The sequence below is a fragment of the Canis lupus genome, chromosome 12 (genome assembly GCF_048164855.1).
Source record: "Canis lupus baileyi chromosome 12, mCanLup2.hap1, whole genome shotgun sequence".
In the NCBI taxonomy this organism is placed as follows: Eukaryota; Metazoa; Chordata; class Mammalia; order Carnivora; family Canidae; genus Canis; species Canis lupus.
This window is the reverse complement of record NC_132849.1, coordinates 57394340-57409806: the sequence shown is the minus strand read 5'-3', so window position 1 is coordinate 57409806 and position 15467 is coordinate 57394340. Positions and strand designations below refer to the sequence as shown.

At 50.1% G+C, this 15467-nt stretch overlaps 2 long non-coding RNA genes across 5 annotated transcripts in view; one reads left to right on the top strand and one right to left on the bottom strand.

Annotated features, from left to right (window-relative positions):
* Positions 1-260: 260 nt before the first annotated feature.
* On the bottom strand, positions 261-13902 carry LOC140601745 (uncharacterized). Its single transcript, XR_012004796.1, has 3 exons — positions 13188-13902; positions 2517-2651; positions 261-665 (listed from the first exon to the last, which is right to left on the bottom strand). It is a non-coding gene; the product is annotated as an uncharacterized lncRNA (long non-coding RNA).
* The window catches only part of LOC140601746 (uncharacterized), a 41498-nt gene continuing 37077 nt past the window's right edge, over positions 11047-15467 (top strand). For 3 of the 4 annotated variants that reach the window (XR_012004797.1, XR_012004798.1, XR_012004799.1), the window contains exon 1: positions 11047-14933. This is a non-coding gene — a long non-coding RNA (uncharacterized lncRNA). The remainder of the gene's footprint in view (positions 14934-15467) is intronic. The other variant, XR_012004800.1, reaches the window with a different exon arrangement.

The window sequence follows — 15467 nt, the reverse complement described above, 5'->3', positions numbered from 1 at the left end:
GAATCTCCAGAACGCCACCAAAGCACAACCAAAGACTAATTCTGGGAATTCGGTGCCTTGAAGCACATATGATATATTGGCATGCTTTCTATTTTTAAAAGCAAAATGTTACGCCGGAAGGCTTGTAACGAGAGGCCCTACCAGCAGCCTCCATGACTGCACTCCACGCACCCTGTTTGGGGACTGTGACCCCCTCCCTGGATGGGGCAGTGGCTCTGCAACACCACGCCCCAAAGCAACGGGACCAGCTTTCAATAAGGACACTTACCAAAGCAAAGAGCCTCGGCATTTATTTTTAACAGACTTCAAAATGGCATCCTCGGGACTGAATGTTTCTCCTTTGTAGCCATGCTGCCCCCAATCCATCTTCAGAGGGCCGGCAGGAAGGTCCTGTGGAAACAGTTCTCTCGGGGGCGAGGGAGGGCCAGGGTCATCGGAATGGGCCTGGCTTCTTTGTCTACTCTCAAGGTGCCTGTGGTTTCAGACCAAAAAGCAAGGGCTCGAGGTGAGAACAGTTTCCGAAAGCAGGGAAGAGCTGTCAGAGGACTGCATTTTAGCTGAGCCCAAAGGCCAAAGAAATCATGGTCTGCGGGCATACGGCCACACTGCCCAGCTGGGCACTGCTAAGCAATCTTGCAGGACTCTGGATGGAGCGGCTGGCCAGTCTGGGGAGAAAATTGGATTTGTTGTTAGACTAACGCCAGCCTCAAAATTCCAGCACGGTGCTCTGGAGGGGACTTTCCTGGTAAAGTAATGTAATAATGGTGGCCTCCCAGTTGGAAGAGAGAGAACCCAGGAAAAGCAAAAGGTGCATAAAAGATGCTCAGGGAGCATCAATCCTGGCAGGCTGGGCTTTGGAGTCTGACAGGTCTGTATTCCATTCTCTGCTGGTTCCTGGCCTGCTGTGCAGCTCTGGCCGAGGTTCTGACCTCTCTGGACCTCAGTGCTCCCCGTTGTGAGAACAGCACCACTAATTTCTGGGTCAGGGGGGCTGCTGGGAGGTCAGAGCATGAGTGAGCACCTGCCATGGCAGGGGCGCACCCCTGCACTCTGATGAGCAGCATATCAAGAAAGGAATCACCATGGAATGGTTTTGCTTTTCTCCATCATTTCCCACCAACTGTGTCCTTTCCTCACTAAGGCAGCAGCTTCCAAATGACCTGATCTCCTGACCTTTCAGCCCCTCTGGTGATGAGAAAGGTCCACCGAAAGGGCCAGATCCTGCCTGTTTTAACTCATTCTCTGGTCCGCTGCTCGCCCCATCCCACTGTGGCCTTCAGATCCCTGGCAGAGAGCAGAGGTGGGGGCAGGTGCTACAGCTTCCTCCACCACGGACCCCCACTGGGGATGGCTGGATTTCCTCCTGCGAGGACTGTGGCTTCCCTCAACTTCTCCGACCACCTCCAGCAATCCTCTCTTTTCCCCTGGTGTCCAAGTGGAGACAAGACTAGTTGAGAGGCTATTCAATAGGCTGAATGAAAGTGGTAAAGGCCCGGGATTCTTCCAAAGGAACCCAAAGACAATTTGGCATGGGACAAAAGCAGGAGCAGCTGGTTGTCCCCCAGTCACTAAACACCTCGGGAGTGAGCAACAGTGATAAACCAAGGACAGCTTAGTGGGGGCGCAGGGAGTTATGCCAACCCATGGCTCATCCAGTCCTTGGGGTGACGTGGTCAGTTGGGTAAGCAGGTGTGAATGTTGCCGCGTGGACAGAGAATGGGATGCGAGTTAGCCGGAGAGCTGGGCCCAAGGCTCAGCTACCTGATTCTCTGTCCAGTGCCCTTTTCACAGCCACCCGGTCTGTCCCGGCCCCGGGCTGTTCCCTGCTGAGAGTGCTAGAAGGCAGGTGTGACACACACCCCCGCAGGGGACATGAGGTCTCAGAGAATCAATGAAGACAGCCCTTCCCTCACGGAAATGGTATCCATACATTTAAATTGGTATCTTTATAATCAGCTTAAGGGCTTTTTATTTTAATATAGCAGCTGAGAGGCAAAATCAGGTCCCACTTCAAGTGCTACCAAAATCTGCTGTGTGGGTAGCTCTCCGATGTGGAAATGAGGCACCCTTCACAGCCACCCACACAACAGCCTAATTTTCACTCAAGAGTCGCTATTGAAAAAAAAAAGAAGAAAAGGTGACTCAAAACCACTAGCAACTTTGAATTTAACTTCGGAAAATCTCCAGTTGATGGAGCAGGGAGCCCATCTCAGCGGTCAATGAAGACCCCGGTGGGGGCAGGGGCTGGACTTCAGCTTCAGGCCTGGTCGAGGGCTTGTACGTGGCATGTCCTGCAGGCCATGCCACACCTGGGCCACCGTTCTCGGGGATGATGGATGTGCGTGGCCAGGCTTGGACCCACGTTTATACCTGACCAGAACCACTGCTGTAAGAGGCCTCATTCTCGAGGCAGTCAAGGGTAGGGGGTCCGGGAGGAGAAGTCAACTGTCACAGATCCAAGGAAACATTGATTCCTTCTGGGCCCCCCAAAGCTCTCACTCAGCTGGCCTCATCACCTCCCGCAGGTCGCAGGTGGCAGGTCACAGGTGGCAGGTCACAGGTAGCAGGTCACAGGTCCTGGGGATGGCTGGTAAGCAGGTCTTCCTGCCTCGGGTTGGCCCAGTCTCCATTCCTCTGGGATGCTGGAGTCCCTGCAAGGACATCCCAGGCTCCTCGGAGCTGGCCCTTCCCTTCCCCTACATCCCCCAACCACCCTGGCCTCATACCCACCCTCCCAGGGACCCTTGGGGACCCCATGGCGGAGAACTAGAAATGTACTTTGTAAATACCATGGGCTGTGCAATGTGATCTGCTGTGAAAAGGAACAAAGCAAACAACTAGGATGGACCGGAGAGAGCCTTTCCCCAAGGTCTTGTTAACAGACAATTGCCTCTGTACCAACCCTGACCAAGGAGCTGGCCTCAGAGAAGGTTCCAGAGCAGACTCTGGGGGGTGGGAGAAGCCAGCTCACACACAGATGAGCCCTTCAGATGGGGTGACACATGCACACCACAGAGCAGAAGTGGGAAATGTTCCAGGCCCAGGCTTTCTAACATAGTTATCAGTAGGACACATCCTGACACCTCCTTGGGGACCAACCTCCCTCTAAATAGTCTTCTGCTTCATCACCTGGTGTGTTCTTGTGCGGTCCCTCTGAGGTTCCATCCACACACCTGTGCATATCAAGAGGCTGAACTTGGAAAGAGAACAGCTACATTTTGTTTCTGTTAACATCCACAAAATGTTTGGATATGAGAGAAGGAGAAAGGGACAGAGAGGAAATATGTATTCACACATGGTTAATAAAAGGAGTCAAGAGTGATCAAAAAGTGTCACGTCCCCCATCTCTCTCCAACATCGAGCCATGGTCCCCCAACCTCTTCTTTTTGGAATGTTCTGTGATTGTACCACTTTTAGCCCTTAACCAGCAATAGAAAAAAAGTTGTTCCACACCTTTGCTAACAATTTATCTTATCAGACTTTAATTTTTTGTCATTCTGCAGGGCCGGGGCAGGGTGGTGGTGGCAGATATTAAGTGATAGCTTATAATGGTTGGGGTGTACATTTCTTTATTTGCTAATATGGTTAAGCTTTTTTACATTCTTTTTAAAAATATTTTATTTATTTGAGAGAGAGAGCAAGAGAGTGGTGAGCACGAGTGGAAGAGGGACCAGGGGGGAGGGAGAAGCAGACTCCTTGCTGAGCAGGGAGCCCAGGACCCTGAGATCATGAGCTGAAGGCAGACCCTTAACTGACTGAGCCACCCAGTCACCCCAACTTCTTTTCATTCTTAATTAGCTATTTGTGGTTCCTCTTCTGGGAAATACTTTTCTATTTTTTTGGTATTAGATAGTTGTGCCTTATTAGAAATATTTAGATGTTGTAGCTCTTTCATCAATTATATGTTGCAAATACCATCTACTAGTTTGTGGTTCATCTTCTTAATTTCTTTATAGCCTTTGGAAGAACAATATTCCTTGAATCCTACAAATGTATCGATCTTCTGCTTTAGGATTTGTTTAAGTAGTCCCTTCATGCCCTGAGACTGTAAAGATATTCTTCTATATCTTCTCTAAGTTTTTACTTTAACACTTAAGTCTTTAATCCACTTGAGAACAATTTTTGTATAGGGGTTGAAGTCAATGTCTGATGACCAACTACCCCAACTTCACTCATCAGATAGTCCATCCTTCCTCCAACTGAACTGCAGGACCAGTTCTGCCAACATCATGTTCTCTCAGGAGCCTCTCCATTTCTGTTGTCCATGCTCTGCTTGTCCATCTTTGGGTCAACACAAAACTGCCCTAGTTACCATTGCTGTATGACACATTCAGGGTCCCAGAGGGCAAGGCCCCCCCACCCTGCCCCACTCCAGTATGGATTTCTTTCAAAGAATTCTTAACTGTCCTCAGTCTATTATTCTTCCACACAGATTTTAGGATAATCTTTTAGAGTTTAAGGAAAAATTCTATTGGGGTTCTTAGGATTACATTAGATGTATGGATCAGTTTTGGAAGAATTTACAACTTTATGAGAGGAGACTTTCTGTCAAGACACATGACGTAGCTGTACGCTTTCCTTAACATCACTCAGTAAATTTTGCCATATTCGCCACAAAAATTGTGTATATCTTTGTTGGATTTATTTCTAGGTAGCTGGATTTATTTTTGTTTGGTTGGTTGGTTTTGCAGTGATTGTAAATGGTATTTTATTTTAAATGACATTTTACAACTTATGTGTGGCATATGGAAATGCAATTTCTAATTAAAAATTAATCTAGTATCTTGTTGAACTCTCATTAATTCTAATCGTCTGATCTCTTTCTTTTCTACATACTAGTCATATCATCTGCAAAAAAAAAAAAAAAATTGCAGTTTGGTTTCTTCTTTTCCAATCTTTAAAACTTCTATTTCCTGTTCTTACTCCTCTGGCTGGAACTTCTCGTACCACATAAAATTATGCTGTGGGGGTGGGTATCACTGGCTTTTTTTTTCTGAGTTTTACCAGGAATTACGTTAATGCTTCACCATTAAGTAAGATGGTATCTGTAGGATTTTTTTTTTAGATCTCCTTTATTGGGTTAAAGATGCTTTCTTCTGAATCTTTGGTGCTCAGCTTTCTTTCTTTTTAAAAAAGGTCATAAGTGGATGTTAAATTTTATCAGATGCTCTTAATGCATCTATTGAAATCACCATGTTCTTTCACTCTGTAAAAGTGCTCAATTACATTAACAGAATTTCTTTGGGGGCAGGAGAAATTAAGGTTTTTAGAAACCCTTTCCTTAAACTTCAGCCTTTACTGGCTGATTGCATTTCATTTCAGCCTGGAAGACATATATATCAAAATGCAATAGTTGCACGATGTAGACAAAAATTGTAGAAAACTGATGGCACCACTTCCCTGATGAAGGAATAAAGGCTGTTGCTCAAAATGTGTGTGTCTGAGAGGGAACTCAGATGCCCCGGTCCCCTGTCAAATGTTGCAGGGGGGAAAAGTTTCTCAGGTTCTTAAATATTTGTCAGATTAATTAATTATTTAAACAATATACATTGCCTACTTTGTTCTCTCGAATCCCTTACAATGAACACTTCCACCCCTTGGTCACACGGCGTCCTGTGGTCAAGAACCTGACATCTCAGATGACTTCAGCTCTGAGGGCGGGAACAGCTGCCCTTCCACGGCACCCGCTTCTGGGCCCATTCTCATAGCAGCCTTCACTTGACTCCATCACCAGTGTTCTTCCTGTCTGTTATCCATTTTCTTGAAACCCATGAAGCTATCTGGCCTTCTGAGAGCCCTCCCTCACCCTACGCTCCTTTTTATGATTAATTATATACTTCTTTAATAACATTTCAGTGGCTCTTTTGGAGGTAGGAGAGGTAAATACGTATGCTCAGTTCACCATTTTGAATCATCACCCAATCATCTGGTTAATGTCTGGATGTAAGTCAGCCAAGGGGCTCAGAGATAGAATTCTGGGGCTCCCTGGCTTCATGCTCCACCTCCTTTCACCTTCCCTCTGTTTTCAGACCTCCATTCACATTTACCCCTCGGGGCCATCAGCCTGTAAAGGCAGGAGCCAACCCATTTCGTTCTCCAGCACCAAACACAGTTACTCTGCAGAACACATGCATGGTTTTCTGAAAATAGATATTTGTTGAATGACCTAATGGGAGAACGAATATTAACAGTACAGTCAGATTTTAACAACATATCTGTAAATATATTAGACAAAAGACTTTCTTTTACATCTGCATTTGAAAAACCAAGTAGAGAATATTTATAATTATGACAAATTCATTGTTTTCTTATCTCAGTTCCACAGTGCAGTCTACACGAGCTCCAGCCAATCCTGCTGAGAAATAATTCACAGACCCTTCCAGAAGTTATGCTATAGCCCAGGCACGAGCAATGTCAGGAAGATTTCATTCCTTTTCAATATCAGAAACTGTTTCTCAGGCCAAGGAAGAATCCTTCAGTACCAAAGTTGCTACCAGATTTGTGAAAACAAAGGCAATGATTCTAGGGAGCTTGGCTGTAATGAGAAACTTTAAAAATCGCACTAGACAATTTCTAGGGCATAAGCCAACCAAATCTATGCATAATGAACCTCTACACAGCTCTCATTGTTGTGCAGATTAAATATATAGCAAACCAAATTACACTACCCAAATTCACCAAGTCCTGTCACAGAACCTACGTCTTCTGCCACTGACGTATGTGGGCACCTCTGTAAGTTTTATGTTGTGATGCGCTGGGGATAGTGTAGGCTTCGGATTCTCTTGCCGAAGAAGAGGCAGCTCCTCAGACAGGAAACTGGAGCCAGCCTGGCGAGCTGGCACCTCAGCTTCCTCAGGGCCCTGCCCATGGGCTGGGCTCCATCATCTCCCCAGCGTCGCCTGCCTCAGCCCATACCCGGCAGAAAGCAGAGAGGAGACAGCACAGGGGCTCCATCCCAGGCGCTGCTGAGCACCGGTTCTTATCCTGCACTCTGGCCTCCCAGCACCAGCTCCCACACCTTCCCATCCGAGCTCACACAGTGGGTCTACCTCCTGCCCACCTGCCAGGCCCCACTTGGACATGACAACCAATAGACTGGATCTTTGGAGATGATCCCAGCTTCCATTTCTCTGGCCCATAGCCCTCCAAGGATATTTACTGAAGGCTCGTTGGTTGGAATTTGAGTTAGGTCATCTCTCCTTCCAGCCTGTCTACCTTTACGTACTCAAGCCTGTACTCCACCCTGTCCTGGAATAACAACCATCCTGGCCCTAAACCCAACATGTTCCAGGGAGATCAACCTTCCTGCTGCCCACATCTCAGATTGGCGTAACTGTGGGGGTGTTTGCAACCTGCCTGTACCTAGATGTGTTGAAATAACTCAGCTTAACCCTTTATAACACGAGCTCTGGCACCTATGCCCTTCTTCATCCTGTGCCCTGCCCCGCAATGGGCAGCTTTGAGAAGTGAGGCTGTCAGGTATCTATCCCCCAAGATGAGACAAGTCTTGCACCAAACATCTATTGCTTTAGAAAATAATGGTTTTGGTCTGTGCTCATCATGGCTGACAGCTGTTTGCCGGGGCCACGGGGTGCATCTGCTGGTGACAAAGGCAGTCAATAAGTGTCAACTAGCTCTCCTTCAAAAATCAGGCATCTTATACCCAGAGCCAAGAGCCCGGTTTCTAAGTAGGATTCTCCAATAAAAGGAACCAGGGCTCCCAGGAGAAATGCCTGATTCTAGGGATGGAGCAGGGAAAAACACAAGATAAGCCTGAAACTCTTCTGTAGTTACCAGAAGGTAAAGCAGTGCTCAGAAAACAAAAGGATGGGGCATGTTGAAGGAACACAGGAGGCCAGAGGCCACTTGAAAGAGCCAAAAGCTAGAACAATTTGAGCCACAAAATAAATAATGTAGTCCTAGACTGCAACTCAGAGTATCCAGTAGAGTCACGGGTCCATACTGATATAAACAAACACCCAGATAAGTACAGAAATGGGAAAAGAGACGAGTCCTTCATACAGAAGAATTCCAAGAATATGTGTGCATACTCCCCGTCCAGGAGGTAGAGTTCACCCTTCTCCTCTGAGGGTGGGTAGACTTAGTGACTCACTTCCGAAGAATAGACTAGAGACAGTGGGGAAGGGGGGCAGGCATCGCCTTAACCTGAGGAAGGTTAACATCACCAGCAGTGTCAGGTGGAGCGCAGGCGCCCTCAGATGCCATATGGTGAGAAAGGCCTTTCACCTTTGCCATATGCTTTCCAAGAAGACAAAACACCAGTTTAATCATGACAAAAACATCAGACAAAACCAGACTCGGGCTGTTCCACAGAATACGTAGCCAGTTCCTCATGATGAAGATCATGGCAGAGAAAAGTGGAAAACAGTATGGCAGCTCCTCGAAAGTTGGACACATGATCCAGCAATTCCACTTCCAGGTCCCTGCACTAAAGAACGGAAAGCAGGCAATCAGACACTTGTACGCCAATGTCTACACCGGCATTATTCACAGTCACCCGAGGGTGGAAATAATCTAAGTGTCGGCCAACAGAAGAGTGGATAGACAAAGTGTACTATGTACATAAAAAGGGATAGTATTCAGCTATAAGAATGAGGGAAATTCTAATGCATACGACACCATAGATAAACCTTGAGAACACGATGTTGAGTGTAGTAGGTTAGATACAAAAAGAGAACTCGTATCATTCTGCTCTGGAGATCCTGGAGATGGGAAACAGAAGAGAGGTTTCCAGGAGCTGGGTGGAGGGAGAAGAAAGAGTATTTAACGGGTACAGAGTTTCTATTCAAGATGGTGAGAAAGTTCTAGAAAGGGATGGTGGTGAGAGCGGCACAACACTGTGAATGGACTGAATGTCACTGAATCATACACTTACACATAGTTAAAATGATACCTGTTATGTCATGCATATTTTACCAAAACAACAACAACAAAAAAGGAAGCAGGGGAATGGGAACTGGGGCAAAAGACAGACTGAGAAATTGTTGCAGAGCAGAGACCAGGGAGATGTGACAACTGACTGCAATGTGGTGTCCTGGACTGGATCCTGGAACAGAAAGAGGACATTAATAGAAAAACTGGTGCAATCCACATAAAGGCTGGGCTTTAGTTAACAGCAAGGCACCCATGTCGATTTCTTAAAGATTTTATTTATTTGAGAGAGAAGGAGAGAGAGAGAGAGAGAGAACAAGCAGGGGTAAGGGCAGAGGGAGAGGGAGAGGGAGAGGCAGGCCCCCCCCCCCCCCCCGCTGAACTGGGAGCCTGATGTGGGGCTCTATCCCAGGGCCCTGAGATCATGACCCAGGCTGAAGCCAGACTCTTGCCCAACTGAGCCACCTGGGTGCCCCTCAGTTTCTTAGTTTTGACCAAGGGATCACAGCAATGTAAGATATTAATGGGGGATATTGGGAGAAACTCTCGGTAATCTATCTTTGCAACTTTTTTTGTGAACCTCCAAATTATTCCAAAATAAACTTATTTTTAAAATGTAAAAACAGGTGTCTCTAACATAGCGCTCCAGGGAAAGTCTCCAGGATAGAAACCCCAATATTGTTTCTGCTTCCAATCAGAAGGGAACCAGAAAACCCGGACTTCTTCTATGGCCTCTATCAACAGCACCGGAGCAGGGCTAGCAGCGGGCCAGGCTCAGTTATCCGTGTCTTGTCTGCTTGACTAGGAGACACAGGGCAACCCAGAGGCTGTGAAACGAGGTGTGACATTAACAGCAGCCCTGAGATTCCCCAGCCTTGATTCCATCCCTCTCTCGATGGATAAACTCCAGCGCTTACCAGAGTGATGTATAAACAGTGAGGGTGCAGGAGGGGGTCAGGAGACAATGGTGTTAGCTCCTTGCTCACCGAAGCTTAAAATGAAAGTCCTGCAGGAAATAGGCATTCTCGGGGAGCCTGCCAGGAGGTGCCAAATGCAAAACACTGCCACCCAAGCAGGCAGGTCTGCTTTCCCTCAGGGCGGCTGCAGACGGTGAGCGCACCAGCAGCTCAAGGATGACTCCCAAACAAACGGGAGAATGGTAAGCTAGTCCTAGTCCAGAGTACTTACCTAGTCTGGCCCCCACAAACCCTGTGAGGTGGGGCTATTGTCCTCCTTCTAAAGAGCAAACCCAGTGTGGCCGGGCAGGTGCAGCTGTGTGGCCAGCCGGCTGGTTCGGCTGGTTCGTGGCTGAGCTAGGCCATGGAAGAAGGCCTGCTGGGCCCTGGAGCTCACTCTACTAATCAAGATGCTAAACTGTGAGAACCTCCCGCCCCCAGACCCTGAAGTCCACCTGCTGGGAAGAGGGTGGGGGAGGACAAGCCTGGGGCCAGCTGTCTGGAAGGAGCATGGGCTTTATCGCCTGCAGTCAGAGTGAGGAATTCCTACCGGAAAGGGGAGGAGGTACCTGGGCTGGCGGGTGAGCCACCCCAGAGAGGTTGGCATGGGGTGAGGTTGGATAGTGGAAGCAAACACTTGCCTGCTGGAGCCCGAGAGCAGCTGAGCTAATGGGAAGGCATGTGTGCGGCTCAGGAGTTAATCCCCAAAGCAGAGAGGACTTGAGGGCAATCGTTATAGAGTGAGTTGTGTCCCTCCAGACCCAGAGACTGAAGCCCTGACCCCAATGTGACTGTGTTTGGAGACAAGGCTTTTAGAAGGTAATTAAGGATAAAGAGTAATCGGGTCCTGATCTGGGAGGATTGGTGGCTGTGTAAGAATGTGCTTGTACCAAAGAAAGGCCACATGGAGATACAGGGAGAAGGCAGCCATCTCACCGGAAACGGAATCCACCAGACTTGTGGCCTCCAGAACATTCTATTGCACAAGCCCCCTAGTCTGTCATGTTCTGTTGGGGAGTCCAAGCAGAGACCAAGACAGCGGTGCAGACAGGGGGTGCTGCAAGGTTGCACACACGAGACCCCCCCTGCTTCCTGGGCAACCAGAGAAAGCTTCCTGGGGGAGGAGGGCCCTGGCTGAGAAGTGGGGGTGGAGGAAGGACTGGGGGGGAGCTCCCCAGGAAAATGCTGATTGAAGAGGCAAAGCCACCTTCTCAAAATATGTTCTGGGAAGATGCTGTGCTCTTTTCTGTGGTTAAAATTCCACGTTGTGTCAAGAAGATTTATATTTCCATCTTAAAAAAAGAATCATCCCAGGCATTTTAAAAAACCTCTTAAAAATAGAAAATGAGGAGAAACGAGTGGTTGGAGAAGGAGAAATGTGAAGCTGGTGTGTTTACTGCTGTAGACTGGAGGGAGAGTTGCAGGAGGTTCTTGGGTCTCCCCTTCTTCCCGCCCCGAACCCACACTCCGGAGACACAGTGCATGCACCTGCTACAGAGAAAGCCTGCCTAGAGCAAGACGAGGAGACAGCAAGCCCATTTTCTTCTGTTTGGAATGAACCTATTGCTGGGGGAACCAGTGGTGGAAAGAAGGGGTCTGAAGAGAGTGCCTTATTTCCTACATTTTGCCCCAAAGTGATTGTCAAGGCTGGCTTTACAGACAGGTGTAGAGTCTGGTTCTGTTCCAAGTGAGGAGACATCCAGAGTTGCAACCAAGTGCAATCAAAGAGGCCAGGGTCTAAGCCAAACCCCACGGAGATGTGTGGGATCCCTCTGCCAAGGAGGCCTGAGGCAGGAGGACCCAACGAGGGAGCGGCTGGCCCTGCGGTCGAGAGTGACCTGGTCATAGACGGCCCCGAAGAGTGGCAGATCCCTGCCGTGGGGAGGCTTCCTGGGCAAGCCGACCTCCAGGGCCCTCCATGCGGGCCAACGGAGACAGAGCAGCATCCACGTGGACACGGAACACCAAGTACTAAGTCCCCTGGTACCTGGACACTCCCCAGGGCGGAGGAGGAGACCCCAAATTGACCAAAATTAATTTTCTGCCACCTCTGGCAAATGGCACCCCTAAACCCAAATGATGAACAGCAGGATACGAAGGGAGCTTTCATGCTCGTGTGCGGTCATCTGCTAGACTTCTCCACGTGACACGATTTTATTCCAAGTTCCTATTGTGAGAAGAAGCACATTTGGAAACAAGGAAGATGCTCGCCTGTGGGTCTATTTCCTGCCCCAGAACTGAGTGTGGAGATGAAGGAGAGGATTTGTTTCCGGAAAGAGCAACAGAAGGTGAGGGTAGAGACGCGCACGACGAAGGCTTCCTGACGGCCTCCTCGCTGCCCCCCGGGTGCCAAGGGCCCCCCGAGAAGTCGGACCTCAGCCTCACCGGCAGCAAGTGCCACCGCGTCACCCCTGCCCCTGCGGCCCCGTAGACCTTTGCAGGTGGAGGCCCTGCTTGCTCATCTCCGTGCTTAGCACAGGAAGGGATGGAACAAAACAGCGGAAAACAGCGTCCCGATCGCGTAAGAGGAGAAACATGGAGCTGGTGTCTCTTGAATACCACGTGCCGTAAGTTCGCAGCCACGGGTCTTTAAACATATTAATTCTTGGGGCGCCTGGGTGGCTCAGCCGTTGAGCATCTGCCTTCAGCCCAGGGCGTGATCCTGGAGACCCGGGATCGAGTCCTGTGTCGGGCTTCCTGCATGGAGCCTGCTTCTCCCTCTGCCTGTGTCTCTGCCTCTCTCTCTCTCTCTCATGAATAAATAAATAAAATCTTTAAAAAAATAATTAAAAACGTAAGCATATTAATTCTCCAAATATGCCAGCACCCTGAGGCAGATACATTAATTGCATTTTGTAGATGAGCAAACACGCCCAGGGAGGTGAAGCTGTTTTCCCAAAGTCACTCAGCTGGTAAATGGCAGAGAAATTAGTTGAACCCAAATATGTTGTACTCTAAGCCTCTGCTCTCCCCACTGAGCCGGCCGCCAGTGACTGCGGCCAAGGGGTGTCTGTGGGGCGAAGGATCGCTAGCCCCCTCTTGGCCAATCACACCCCCCGTCACAGGGTTTCGCTCCCGGAATGTGAACCTACGGCACGTCGGGCCTGTGTGAGATGCCGGCCCTCGGCCACCTGTCTGGGGCGCCCGGGGCGGGGGGCCGTGGGAGCAGCCCCCGACTCCATGGCAAGTCACAGAGCTTAACATGAAAACTGTCAAGAAGGATCCAGTTCAATTAGCATAAAAGCGAATTAGCAATTACCAAGCTGTCAAGTCACAGCAGAGCCTCAGGAATTTCAACAACTATCAAGACATCATTTAAAAATATTTAATTCCACTTACATCACTCCAGCTGGGGGATCAGATTGCTCCTGCTCGGTTAGAGGTGTTGTGTGGGGGAAGCATTCAAAGTGCCGGATGGGCTCCCCCGGGATGAGCAAACACGCGGCGAGCGGGCTGGACCTGCCGGAGCGCATCCCTGTGCAAATGGATCCTGTAATATTTGCTCAGTTAACTGCAGAGGTGACGCCGGTTTGGGCCGTGCGCTGGAGGTTCGACAGCGGCCGTCGGGGATTTGGATGGAACAACAAAGCATTTCACCCGCTCTCCACAGACGGTGTAGACTTTGAATGAGATTAAAAATCCATCAGACCTAAACTTCTCCAATAATTAATAACAGTTGTTGTCTGTAGCGTCCAGCTCTGTAACATCTCGGGATTGTCCCTTTTCACACGGAAAATTCTGAATCAGGCCTCGGTGGACAGGGAGTGACAGGTCGTGGTTCCCTGAGCGGAGCAGCTCTCTCCGGGCTGTTCCCAGCATCCCTCTCTCTGACGCTGTTCCCAGCATCCCTCACCCTGGGGTGTTCCCAGCATCCCTCTCCCGAGGCTGTTCCCAGCATCCCTCTCTCTGACACTGTTCCCAGCATCCCTCTCCCTGAGGCTGTTCCCAGCATCCCTCTCTCTGACGCTGTTCCCAGCATCCCTCTCCCTGGGGCGTTCCCAGCATCCCCCTCTCTGGGCTGTTCCCAGCATCCCTCTCCCTGAGGCTGTTCCCAGCATCCCTCTCCCTGGGACGTTCCCAGTATCCCCCTCTCTGGGGCGTTCCCAGCATCCCTCTCTCTGACGCTGTTCCCAGCATCCCTCTCCCTGGGGCGTTCCCAGCATCCCCCTCTCTGGGGTGTTCCCAGCATCCCTCTCCCTGAGGCTGTTCCCAGCATCCCTCTCCCTGACGCTGTTCCCAGCATCCCTGTCTCTGACACTGTTCCCAGCATCCCTCTCTCTGACACTGTTCCCAGCATCCCTCACCCTGGGGTGTTCCCAGCATCCCCCTCTCTGGGGCGTTCCCAGCATCCCTCTCCCTGACGCTGTTCCCAGCATCCCTCTCCCTGACGCTGTTCCCAGCATCCCTGTCTCTGACACTGTTCCCAGCATCCCTCTCTCTGACACTGTTCCCAGCATCCCTCACCCTGGGGTGTTCCCAGCATCCCCCTCTCTGGGGCGTTCCCAGCATCCCTCTCCCTGACGCTGTTCCCAGCATCCCCCTCCCTGACGCTGTTCCCAGCATCCCCCTCCCTGAGGCTGTTCCCAGCATCCCTCTCCCTGACGCTGTCCCAGCATCTGTCTTTGTGACCGCGCGTCCCCAGGTCCCCAGCAAGGCCAGCCCGGTACAGCGCCATCTTCCAGTGCCTTCCTCTAAGTGGCCGTCCCCTCTCAGTTCAAAGTGTCCTTGCGGTCGGCGTCCTGCAGCTGCAGCCCCTCCCCCGCCCAGCAAGGCCGCGAGGACCGGGGCCAGGACTTCGGTGTGGCCGAAGGCGCAAGGGGCTCACCGTCCGATGCGCCCGAGGAGTCAAGGCGACGAGACCGATGGCAGCAGCAGCTCCCTCGTGACAGATGACGACAGTGCAAGCTGCAGGCAGCAGCCTTGTGACATAGATGGGATTGTCCCCATTTTGCAGGTGAGGAAACGGAAGCATGGCAGACGTAAGGAACTCGACCGAGTGGTCGAAGCCGTATCCCAACACGACTGCAGCTCTGGAAAGTGCTCAGATGAGAAAGCCAGTCTCAGGGTCACACCCCGTTGGGTCCGGTAGGTCACATTTTTGAACTGACAAAACGATAGAAGGGAAACCAGATTCGCTGTTGCCAGGGGCCGGGGAGGGGGTGCAGGAGGGGCGGCAGGAGGGACCGGGTGTCACGACAGGACAGCAGCGGGAGGGCTGGTCCTACCTAGTGCTGGAACTGCACCATCCTGACCGAGGCCTTGGAGGTGTGAGCCTTCCCGCGTGGTAAGGTTGCACACAACCAAATAGACACACGCAATGAGGACAAGTGAAACCCAGGTATCTGAGTCAGAGGCATTGATGGTTGTCTCTCTTGGTCGTGCTGCTGGGCCCTCGTTCCGCAGGTCATCGGATGAAAATGGGTAAAGGAAACACAAGCTCTCCCTGTGTTACTTCATAGAATAACTTGTGAATGTACGATCATCTCAAAATAAAGATTTCAACTTTAAAAAAATAGGATTTGTAAAATATGCGCATGGTGAAGCCTATCGAATTTAGTATTTATCTAAGAGGCCGTGATGTCCTGGGCAGATTTGGTAGTTGTCGCAACCTAACAACTT